The sequence below is a fragment of the Heptranchias perlo genome, chromosome 5 (genome assembly GCF_035084215.1).
Source record: "Heptranchias perlo isolate sHepPer1 chromosome 5, sHepPer1.hap1, whole genome shotgun sequence".
Lineage (NCBI taxonomy): Eukaryota > Metazoa > Chordata > Chondrichthyes > Hexanchiformes > Hexanchidae > Heptranchias > Heptranchias perlo.
The window spans coordinates 15,745,034-15,757,263 of record NC_090329.1 but is presented as its reverse complement, the minus strand read 5'-3'; the positions used below and the strand labels follow the sequence as shown (position 1 = coordinate 15,757,263).

The 12,230-nt window shown below is 42.8% G+C and overlaps 1 pseudogene; it reads right to left on the bottom strand.

Moving 5' to 3' along the window:
- Positions 1-1,659: 1,659 nt before the first annotated feature.
- Positions 1,660-1,758, bottom strand: LOC137322390 (U6 spliceosomal RNA; annotated as a pseudogene).
- Positions 1,759-12,230: the final 10,472 nt, after the last annotated feature.

Sequence of the window (12,230 nt, the reverse complement as noted above, 5' to 3'; positions counted from 1 at the left end):
CCAAATGTTAAAAGGGCCCTGTCCAATATTTGTGCGGCTGCCAGTTTGATTTAGATTATAGTTGACACAGGTCAGGCAATGTAGGACTGTGGGTCACACTTTCCCAGTCATTTACCCTCTGCTTTGCTTTGCACCGTAAATAATTATGAACCTGTTCAGACCACACTGCATTGCAATGGTAATCATTTCTAATGGACTGTGCTTACATGATGCCACAGAAATATAGACATCATGCTGTTCAGGTAATATGTCTTCCTTCTCGCCTCTAAATAGTGCCTTATTTAACAAAAACAGACATATCCATCTTGTTCTGGCTGGCACTTTATACATTACATACTCGTGATGCTGCTTTACCATTAGAAAGTGGAAAAGCAGTGAAAAAGGAATCTGATAAAGAAAATTATTGGATTCTCATCTACGCAGAGATCGGGTGGTAGAAGCAGATTCAATAACTTTCAGAAGTGAATTGGATAACGACTTGAAGAGGAAATATTTACACGGATATGGCGAAAGAGTAGGGGAGTGAGACTAATTGGATAGCTCTTTCAAAGAACTGGCACAGGCATGGTGGGCCGAATGGCCTCCTTCTGAGCTGTATCATTCTATCATTCTATGAATACCACAACTTGTATTTCTGCACGGATCCCAGTAATCAAAGGTAGGAGTCCTCTACAATAAGATAGGAACATAATTGCTTTAGAATGACTATTAGTGAATTGAGACATGAATAAAACCACCAGGCACAGATTTTTATGAAGAACTTAACAAATGTAATCAACCGCTGTCAGCCTGATCAGCGATGAGCTCAGTGCTATGTGAGTAAGTTTGTAGAAGTTGTCTCCAATGGTTTCTAGATCAGTCTGTAAGTTAGACAGTCTGGATGGCTCATTCTTTGTTTCCAGTGAGAAAAATAAGTTTAACAAAGAATGCTTGTGTAAGGATGCCAGCACCAACAGCACATTCAACAAATCTTACTCCAATAACTGGAAGAGCCATTCAACTTAAGATAATTGGCAAAAGAACCAGAGGCGAGATGAGGAGAATTCGTTTTACGCAAGGAGTTGTAATGATCTGGAAAGCACTGCATGAAAGGGCGGTGGAGGCAGATTCAATCGTAACTATCAAAAGGGAATTGGATAAATACTTGAAGTGGGAAATTTGCAGAGCTGTGGGGAAAGGGCAGGAGAATGGGACTAATTGGATAGCTGTTTCAAAGAGCCGGCATAGGCACAATGGGCCAAATGGCCTCATTCTGTGCTGTACCATTCTATGATTCTCATTGGATAGAAGTAAAGTCTTTTGATCATTATGTAGAACCAGTTTTGTAACTCGGTGCATCGTAATATATGCTGCACCTAATCTCAACAATGTCCTCCCAAGAGGAAAACGGCCCTCTGCTCGAGAAGTTAGCTTCTGTAATTTAAATCCAATCCATTGGACCGCTGGTCCATGTTACTGTTCAAAATCAACAAACTCAGCAAAGACTCTAGGGATTGAACCTTGAAACCTCTCTACCTTGAATGGCTCAGCACCACACCAGGAGGTGCATAAACCCATTGTGCCCTCAGGGAAACATTAACAGCCCATACAGAGATCGTACTCATAAGCTCGATGTCGCTATCAGCACGTTCTAACTAACTGAGCTAACCGGCCCATCGCAGAAATGTGCTTCACGAATTTGCATGTCACCCTTGTGCAGAGGCCATGCTATTCTTCCCCCTATCCTTCCAACTTAAGTGTATGTGTTGCCGAGAAGTTAGCTTCTGCCTCCAAACATGTAACTCTAAATCTCTATCTTTGCAGGCAGTATTATGCAACAGGGAAAGACACCCGCCTCCAAACGTACTGATGGCGGTTCAGGAGCTTTGCAATCAATTGGTTCACAAATTCAGCCGTCTCAAATACTTTAGTTTTTACACTGCAGTCTTTGAGTGGACATGACAGCTAAATGGTAACTCTCCTTAAAATATCACCATAAAGTTGCCTTGTGATCCAATATACTTTGTGGCATTGCATTAACATCCAATTAGTAAAAGATCTGGAGAGGCCAATTGGTTGTCACTCATAGGTATAATATCCCTTTTCTAATTATCTATGACTGCTATGATGAAAGAAGCATGTTTCGAGAAGGATTACCTGTCAAGTGATCCTAATATCAAGGAGATTACTTGCAATGTCGGTAAGATCAGGGCATCATCAAGTGGTCAGAAAAGTCATTATGGTAAGGTTGAGAAGAATGCAGTAACATAATGTAGAAGCCGAGCCAGTGTTGTTCAATAAAGTAAAGTAGTAAATTACAGGGAAGATTAGATTAGACTAACATCAGCAGGATAAAATAAGTATGGCCAGAAAAATATTGGAGCAACGTTCTAAGGAAGGAGCGATTAACATGGTCAGTGAGATTAAAGGAGCAATCTTAATGAAAGAAAGAAAGAAAGAACTTGCATTTATATTGCACCTTTCACGACCTCAAGTCACACCAAAGTGCTTTACAACCAATGAAGTACTTTTTAAGTGTAGTCACTGTTGTAATGGAGGGAATGCGGCATCCAACTTGTGCGCATCAAGATCCCACAGTAATAATGACCAGATAATCTGTTTTAGTGATGTTGGTTGAGGGATAAACATTGGCCAGAATACCAAGGATGACTCCCCTGCTTTTCTTCAAAAGAGTGCCATGGGAGCTTTTGCACCCATCGGATAGGGCCTCAGTTTAATGTCTCATCCATAAGATGGCACCTCCGACAGGGCAGTACACCCTCAGTACTGCATTGGAGTATCAGCCCAGATTTTTGTGCTCAAGTCTCTAGAGTATGACTTGAACCACATGACCTTCAGACTCAGAAGTATGAGTGCTACCCATCGAGCCACAGCTGACACTGAAGCCAGTTAAGTAAGTCTGGTTTGACAGCAGTTCTGTCTGGCAAGTTAAATTTATGGCACTCCTCCTGGCTCCACAATAGGTAAGTAAAAAACTTGAAACTTACCTCCTGGTGGCAGCCTACAGCAGCCCTTTTAGGGACCATTGGTTTGGTTGCTATGCATCTGAAAAAACTGACTGCAGCCAGCACGGTAACGCATTTCCAGCGGGAAATGAGTGTACGCCGTGATGGACTCTTAAGTGCCCATTTTACGCCTGTATTTCAAGTGATGTTAGTGAAGGCTTTGTGCTAGCTCCTATCCCTTCACTAATGGCTTCCAAGCACCCTCTTAAAAGCAGAGGGACCTCAGTAACTTATGCAAAGGATAGTCCTGGCACTGATGAAGTTACATTTGGGATAGATGAAACTCTAATCAGATGGCAACCTGAATTTCAGCAAGGTTGTGACTTAGCACAGTGGACATTTGCTACTTCTTCCCTCTTGGACAGACGAAGGCCTGAGACACCATACCTATATCGAAAATGTGACTCTCCTGATGATAAGCAATGGTAGTAAATCACATTGAGCAGGTACAACATCGCACTTAGAGCTTAGATGCACTTAGATATGACTTTATACACAGATAATATAAATAAAAACACATCACTTTCATATAGTACTATATGTGCTGTATTCTGCCGTTTTATTATAAAGAAATTGAGTCTATCTCAATTAGCTGCAAAGCAAAAAATTCCACCTCAATATTGTTAAATCAAAAATAGCATGCAGATACTAAAAACAAGTGATGGAAGTGTGTCTTCCAGTGCAAATGGGAATACAGTTCATGTTCAAGTGCCACTATAAAAAATGGGTTGTACTATCATATTAAATAGAATTGCATAGGTTTACACCCCAGAAACAGGCCATTCGGCCCAACTGGTCTATGTCGGTGATTAGGCTTCACATGAGCTTCCTCCTACTCTATTTGCATATCCTTCTATTCCTTACTCCCTCGTGCCCTTATCTAGCTTCCCCTTAAATGCATCTATGCTATTCACCTCAACGATTCCTTGTGGTAGCGAGTTCCCCATTCTAACCTCTCTGCAAAAGAAGTTTCTCCTGAATTCCCTATTGGATTTATTAGTGACTATTTTATATTTTTGGCCCCTAATTTTGGACTCCCCCACAAGTGGAAAGACTTTCTCTAAGTCTATCCTATCGAACCCCTTCATGATTTTAAAGAACTCTATCAGGCCTCATCTCAGTCTTCTGTCTTCCCAAATCTTCCTTGCAATCTGCAATGCCCATTCTCCTGCATGCTAAATGTTCAGTATTTTTATCACACTGCCTCTCCCTGTCTTCTTGCTGCCACTTATAGATTTCTGTGGCGAGCTTTCTCTCTGTTGCAATGATTTACAACAATTGTGCCCATCGTCAATGGAAAATAAAATAAAGCCCCTTCTAAGCATCCCCGGCGTTCCTTCAGCATTCAGGATGCATTCTTGAAAAGGAAAAATTTTCAGGCCGCTGGAGAAAAAGCAGGGAAGTTGGACTAATTGGATTGCTCTTTCAAAGAGCAGGCACAGACACAATGGGCTGAATGGCCTCCTTCTGTGCTGTATGTTCGTAGCATCTCAACAGCTTCCTATAAGCGTGCTGGTCATAATAATTTCAATCAGCTTGAATGCAATCATTAAGTAGTTCTGTCATCAACGTTGGGCACACCATAAAGAAAGAAAGAATTTAATTTATATATCGCCTTTCACAACCTCAGGATGTCCCAAATTCCATTACAGCCAATGAAGTACTTTTGAAGTGTAGTTACCATTGTAATAAACATAGAAACATAGAAAATAGGAGCAAGAGTAGGCCATTCGGCCCTTCGGGTCTGTTTCGCCATTCAAAATGATCGTGGCCGATCGTCTAACTTAGTACCTTGTTCCCGCTTTTTCCCCATATACCTTGATCCCTTTAGCATTAAGAAATATATCTATCTCCTTCTTGAATACATCTAATGACTTGGCCTCCACTGCTTTCTGTGATAGAGAATTCCACAGGTTCACCACCCTCTGAGTGAAGAAATTTCTCCTCATCTCGGTTCTAAATCGCATACCCCATATCCTGAGACTGTGACCACTGGTTCTGGACTTCCCAGCCATAGGGAACATCCTCTCTGCATCTAGTCTGTCTAGTCCTGTTAGAATGTTATATGTTTCGATGAGATCACCTCTCATTCTTCTAAACTCTAGTGAATATAGGCCTAGTTGACCCAATCTCTCCTCATACGTCAGTCCTGCCATCCCAGGAATCAGTCTGGTAAACCTTCGTTGCACTCCCTCCTTGGCAAGGACATCCTTCCTCAGGTAAGGAGACCAAAACTGCACACGATACTCCAGATGTGGTCTCACCAAGGCCTTGTATAACTGCAGTAAGACATCCCTGCTCCTGTACTCAAATCCTCTTGCAATGAAGGCCAACATACCATTCGCCTTCCTAACTGCTTGCTGCACCTGAATGCTCGCTTTCAGTGACTGGTGCACAAGGACTCCCAGGTCTCGTTGCATCTCCCCTTTTCCCAATCTATCACCATTCAGATAATAATCTGCCTTTCTGTTTTTACAACCAAAGTGGATAACCTCACATTTATCCATGTTATACTGCATCTGCCATGTTCTTGCCCACTCACCCAGCTTGTCTAAATCACATTGGAGCCTCTTTGCATCCTCCTCACAGCTCACATTCCACCCCAGCTTTGTGTCGTCTGCAAACTTGGAAATGTTACATTTTGTTCCCTCATCCAAATCATTGATATATATTGTGAATAGCTGGGGCCCAAGCACTGATCCCTGCAGTACCCCACTAATCGTTGTCTGCCACCAGGAAAAAGATCCGTTTATTCCTACTTTCTGTTTCCCGTCTGTCAACCAATTCTCAATCCATGCCAGTATATTCCCCCCAATCCCATGTGTTTTAATTTTGCACACTAGCCTCTTGTGTGGGACCTTATCAAAAGCCTTCTGAAAATCCAAATACACCACATCCACTGGTTCTCCCCTATTTATTCTACTAGTTACATCCTCAAAAAACTCCAGTAGATTTGTTAAGGATGTAACTAGTAGAATAGATAGGGGAGAACACAGTAATGTGGGAAACACAGCAGCCAATTTGCACACAGCAAGCTCCCACACACAGCAAGCAGATAAATGACCAGATCCTCTGTTTTTAGTGATGTTGGTTGAGGGATAACTATTGTGCTGGACAGCAGGGAGAACTCTGCTGCTCTTCTTTGAAAATGTGCCATGGGAGCTTTTACAGCCACCTGAGAGGGCAGACAGGGCCTCAGTTTAACTTCTCATCAGAAAGACAGCAACATCTGACAGCACAGTGCTCCCTCAGTACTACACTGGGAGTGTCACCCTGGATTTTATGCTCAGGTCTCTGGAGTGAGACTCGAACCTACATAGCTCCTGACTCAGAGGCAAGAGCAATACCACTGAGCCACAGCTTTTTAAAAAATTTGTTCATGGGATGTGGGCATCGCTGGCGAGGCCAGCATTTATTGCCCATCCCTAATGGGCAATAAATGGCTGACACCATGTAGCCCCTTATCTGCCGAGAGCTAACCTTCCATTTTATCTCCCCCTGGTCAAGTCTCTCACATTAGTTTGAAAGAATCATGCGTACTCTCTAGGGACCCTCTGCTGACACGCAACATTTTAAAGTTGGGTTGCTCACTGTCTTGGCATTCAGAGAGTAGAAGCTGTTGCAGTTGGCATATGGCCCCAAATTATGAGGACCCACGTGAATAGCTGTCAGCATACAGTAAATAAGTCCCCACACTCTGGGAAAGGTAACAGGTGAGAAAAACAAAGAAAACTGCAAGTGGTCCCATTGAAATTTATGTAACGGTGAGCATTCCAATATAGGGCAAGCGCCAAGTCCTTGTTACAGAAGTTCACAGCATAATGCAGGACACCTGTGAAGTCTCCCATGGGTTCTTGGATGGTACTGGTGGTATATTACTTTACGGCAATGGTGACCTTCACTTTTGACCAGTAGAGCAGCTCTTCTGCTGAACTGCGGCTGAGAGGTCATCATGGAGCAGGTAACTTAACTCAGTGACCATAACCTTACTTAGTCCAAGCTTCATCAGACACTGCACTTCAGTGAAGACTAAGGTAGCTGTGCCTAGCGCAGAAGCACTTCACGCTGGAGTCGTTGGCACAGCGCTGAACTTCCTTTGCTTCAGTCTCTTCCATCTGCTCCTCCACAATCCAATGGGCCACATTGGCACTACACCCAATTCGTGCTGCTGCCAAATGAAAAAAAAGTCAGTACGATGGCGTCACTTACACAGCTTGACCTTCTGTTCACAAACTGATCGGGGGAAAATGTTCAAAGTGTGGAGAATGACAATGTTGGGGATTAAATCTACAAAGACAATCAGCAATCATCACCAGTTGCTCACACTTACATTAACTCTGTGAGAAGGTGATATCCCCTGAGCATCCAAAGTGCTGTTCACATTACTTACTGCAAGGCAGAGCATATTATTCATTAAGAAGGCCAGCACTTAGTGCTGGTTACACTTCAAACTTGCTAAGGTGCATGGGAAAGCATGAGATAAGAAAGACACTTATTGGGATCACTGGCAGATACACGAATTTTAGCTTTGGTCATGCCCTCCAGACTTTTCAAGCCAATTAATTTCACAGCAGGCTCCTTGGGAAATGTTAAGGAAAGAAAGAACTTGCATTTATATAGTGTCTTATCACATCCCAAATTGCCTCACATATAATTAATTACTTTGATTGAAGTGCAGTCAGTGACTGTTATTATCCTAGGTTGCTGAGGGAGGTAAGAGTGGAGATAGCAGAGACTCTGGCTGGAAATTTCCAATCTTCCTTGGAGATGGGAGTGGTGCCAGAGGACTGGAGGCTTGCAAATAATATACTCTTGTTGAAAAAAGGAGAGAAGCATAAATTCAGTAACTACAACCTAACGATGGTGGTGGAGAAACTTCTAGAGACCATAATCCAAGACAATATTTATCTTCACTTGGAAAAGTATGGGTTAATTATTGACAAGTGACATGGATTTGACATATATCTGACAAACCTGGTGAAGTAATGGAGAGGTTTAATGAGGTTAGTGTGGTTGATGTTCTGTGTATATGGACTTTCATAACGTATTTGATAAAGTACCACATAATAGACTTGTTAGCAAAAACGAAGCCCATGGGATTAAAGGGGCAGTGACAGCGTGGATATGAAATTGACTAAGAAAATGATTGTTTTTCAGGCTGGAGGGAAGTATACAGTGGTGTCCCTCAGGGGTCAGTATTAGGACCACTGCACTTTTTGATATATATTAATAACCTGGACTTGGGTGCACAGGGCACAATTTCAAAATTTACAGGTGACACAAAACTTGGAAATGTAGTAAAGAGTATGGAAGATAGTAACAAACTTCAAGAGGACATAGACAGACTGGTGAAATGGGCAGACACATGGCAGATAAAATCTAATGCAGAGAAGTGTGAGGTGTTGCATTTTGGGAGGAAGAATGAGGAGAGAGAATGTAAACTAAATGGTGCAATTTGAAAGGGGGTGCAGGAACAGAGAGACCTCCGGTGTATGTACACAAAACTTTGAAGGTGGCAGGACAAGTTGGTAAAGCTGTTAAAAAAGCATATGGGATCATTGTCTTTATAAATAGAGGCATAGAGCACAAAGACAAGGAATTTATGCTGAACCTTTATAAGTCATTGGTTAGGCCTCAGCTGGAGTATTGTGTCCAATTCTGGGCACCACACTTTAGGAAGGATGTCAAGACTTTGGAGAGGGTGCAGAGGAGATTTACTAGAATGGTATCAGGGATGAGAGACTTCAGTTATGTGGAGAGATTGGAGAAGCTGGGGTTGTTCTCCTTAAAGCAGAGAAGGTTAAGGGGAGATTTAATAGGGATGCTCAAAATTATGAAGGGTTTTGATAGAGTAAATAAGGAGAAACTGTTTCCACAGGAGAGTCGGTAACCAAAGGACACAGATTTAAAGTAATTGGCAAACGAACCTGAGGAGAGATGAGGAGAATTTCTTTTACGCAGCGAGTTGTTATGATCTGGAATGCGCTGCCTGAAAGGATGGTGGAAGCAGTTTCAATGGTAACTTTCAAAAGGGAATTGGACATACACTTGAACAGGAAATTTTGGAGGGCTACGGAGAAACAGCAGGGGGGTGGGACCTATTGGAAAGCTCTTTCAAAGATCCAGCATGGGCACGATGGGCCGAATGACCTCCTTCGGTGCTGGAAGATTCTATGATTCTATGATCTGAGCAAATGCAGCAGCCATTTTTCACGCAGCAAGATCCCATGTGTGATTTGATTTTGCAACTCACAGCAATCACAGTGGCAATGAGAGGAATAACCAACTAATCTGTGTTTGTCGGTGTTGGGTGAGAAAAGGATGTTGGCCAGGGCACCAAGTAAATGCCCTGCTCTTCTTTAATGTCCACTTGAACACTGGAAAAAGCTGACGAGGCTTCGGTTTAACATTCCACGTGAACCAAAGGTGACATGAGGAAAAACTTTTTTACACAGCGAGTGGTTAGGATCTGGAATGCACTGCCAGGGCAGGTGGTGGAAGCAGATTCAATCATGGCTTTCAAAAGGGAACTGGATAAGAACTTGAAAGGAAAAGATTTGCAGGGCTACGGGGATAAGGCGAGGAAGTGGGACTAGCTGGATTGCTCCTGCATAGAGCTGGCATGGACTTGATGGGCCGAATGGCCTCCATACGTACTGTAACCTTTCTATGATTCTATGATTCGATGAACTATAGTACCTCTGACAATGCAGCGTTCTCTCAGAGCTGCAATAGATTATCGTATTAGAATATATTCTCAAGTACAAAGTCTTAACACTTCAACCTCCTGTGGTCTTGAATGTAATATAGTCACTAATAAAGCCAATACGCAATTCAGGAGCTACTTGCTACTACAGGGAGTAAAGGCCAATAACATAGATGCATTCAAAGGGAAGCTAGGTAAGTATGTGATGGAGAAAGGAATAAAAGGACATGCTGATGGGGTGAGATGAAGTAGGGTGGGAGGAGGCTCGTGTGGAGCATAAACACCGGCATGGACCAATTGGGCCAAATGGCCTGTTCCTGTGCTGTACATTCTATGTAATTCCATTCCTTGTACAATGGCAATTAAAAGGTTTTATTCTTGATCTTGTGGAATCTCTTCCTGATCTCCTTCCACCTTTTATGAGTAGTGGACATTGCACTGACCCAGTTGGTGATTTCCTCCCACAGACTGGGGTATGTGCCAGAGATGAATATGGCTGCCTTGTGGCTGGTAGCTCTTACAAAATACTATGTGTTGCTAAAATGCACCTTTCGGGAGAATTGTATTATCGTGGCTCTAAAGTTTCAGCTCAACGCAACTGAATTGCTGAAAAGTTCACTTCTAATAAGGATCAGAAGGCTCATTTCTACTCATTGAAGTGTTGAACTCTACTAGTTGATGCTTTGTCATGGTTGCTTTAAAAATCGTCAATAAACTTGACAAATTGTGGCCAGACTTCCCATTTGTTCACAAAGTGTTTGCATTTGATGACGAAGTACTCCATCAGAGACTCGGATTCCCATCATGCGGAAATTCACTCCTGTAGTGAAAGCGTGGGTAAGTCAACTGGAGATCAGTCACAAAGGGATAGCTTTGTTGTTTCCAACACCCTTTTCTTGAGCTACGAGCAATGGCAGACAGGAAAAGACCCTCTGGGCCATCCAGCCCATCCCACACAACTGCAATGCTTACTGCATCATAATACAATACACAAGGTTGTGGGTTCAAGTAACACTCCAGGGACTTGAGCACGAAATCTAGGCTGACAGACCAGTGCAGTACTGAGGGAGGGCTGCAATTTCAGAGGTGCCATCTTTCAGATGAGTTGTTAAACCAAGGCCGTGTCTGCCCTCTCAGGTGGACATAAAATATCCCACGGCACTATTCCAAGAACAGCAGGGGAGTTCTCCCCGGTGTCCTGGCCAAAACTTATCCCTCAACCAACACCTAAAAAACTGATGATCTGGTCATTTATCTCATTGCAATTTGTGGGACCTTGCTGTGTGTAAATTGGCTGCTGCATTTCAAAATGTAATTAACATAGGGACATAGGAAAAGGAGTAGGCCGCTCAGCCCCTTGAGCCCGCTTTGCCATTTGATAAGATCTAGCATCAATCTATGAGCTAGCATCAATTGCCGTTTAGGAACATAGGAACATAGGAACAGGAGTAGGCCATTCAGCCCCTCGTGCCTGCTCCGCCATTTGATAAGATCATTACTGATCTGTGATCTAACTCCATATACCTGCCTTTGGCCCATATCCCTTAATTCCTTTGGTTGCCAAAAAGTTATCTATCTCAGATTAAATTCAGCAATTGAGCTAGTATCAATTGCCGTTTGCGGAAGAGAGTTCCAAACTTCTACCACCCTTTGTGTGTAGGAATGTTTTCTAATCTCACTCCTGAAAGGTCTGGCTCTAACTTTTAGACTGTGCCCCCTACTCCTAGAATCCCCAACCAGCGGAAATAGTTTCTCTCTATCCACCCTATCTGTTCCCCTTAATATCTTATAAACTTTGATCAGATCACCCCTTAACCTTCTAAACTCCAGAGAATACAACCCCAATTTGTGTAATCTCTCTTGTAACTTAACCCTTGAAGTCCAGGTATCATTCTAGTAAACCTATGCTGCACTCCCTCCAAGGCCAATATGTCCTTCCGAAGGTGCGGTGCCCAGAACTGCTCACAGTACTCCAGGTGCGGTCCAACCAGGGTTTTGTATAGCTGCAGTATAACTTCTGCCCCCTTGTACTCTAGTCCTCTCGATATAAAGGCCAGCATTCCATTAGCCTTATTGATTATTTTCCACACCTGTTCATGACACTTCAATGATCTATTTACCTGAACCCCTAAGTCCCTTTGGACATCCACTGTTTTTAACTTTTTACCATTTAGAAAGTACCCCGTTCTATCCTTTTTTGGTCCAAAGTGGATGACCTCACATTTGCCTACATTGAATTCTATTTGCCATAGTTTTGCCCATTCACCTAATCTATCAATATCCCTTTGTAATTTTATGTTTTCATCTACACATCTTACAATGCCACCAATCTTTGTGTCATCGGCAAACTTATACATGAGACTTTCTATGCCTTCATCTAAGTCGTTAATAAATATTGTGAATAATTGAGGCCCCAAGACAGATCCTTGCGGGACTCCACTAGTCACATCCTGCCAATGTGAGTACCTACCCATTATCCCTACTCTCTGTCGCCTTTCGCTCAGCCAACTTCCTAAACA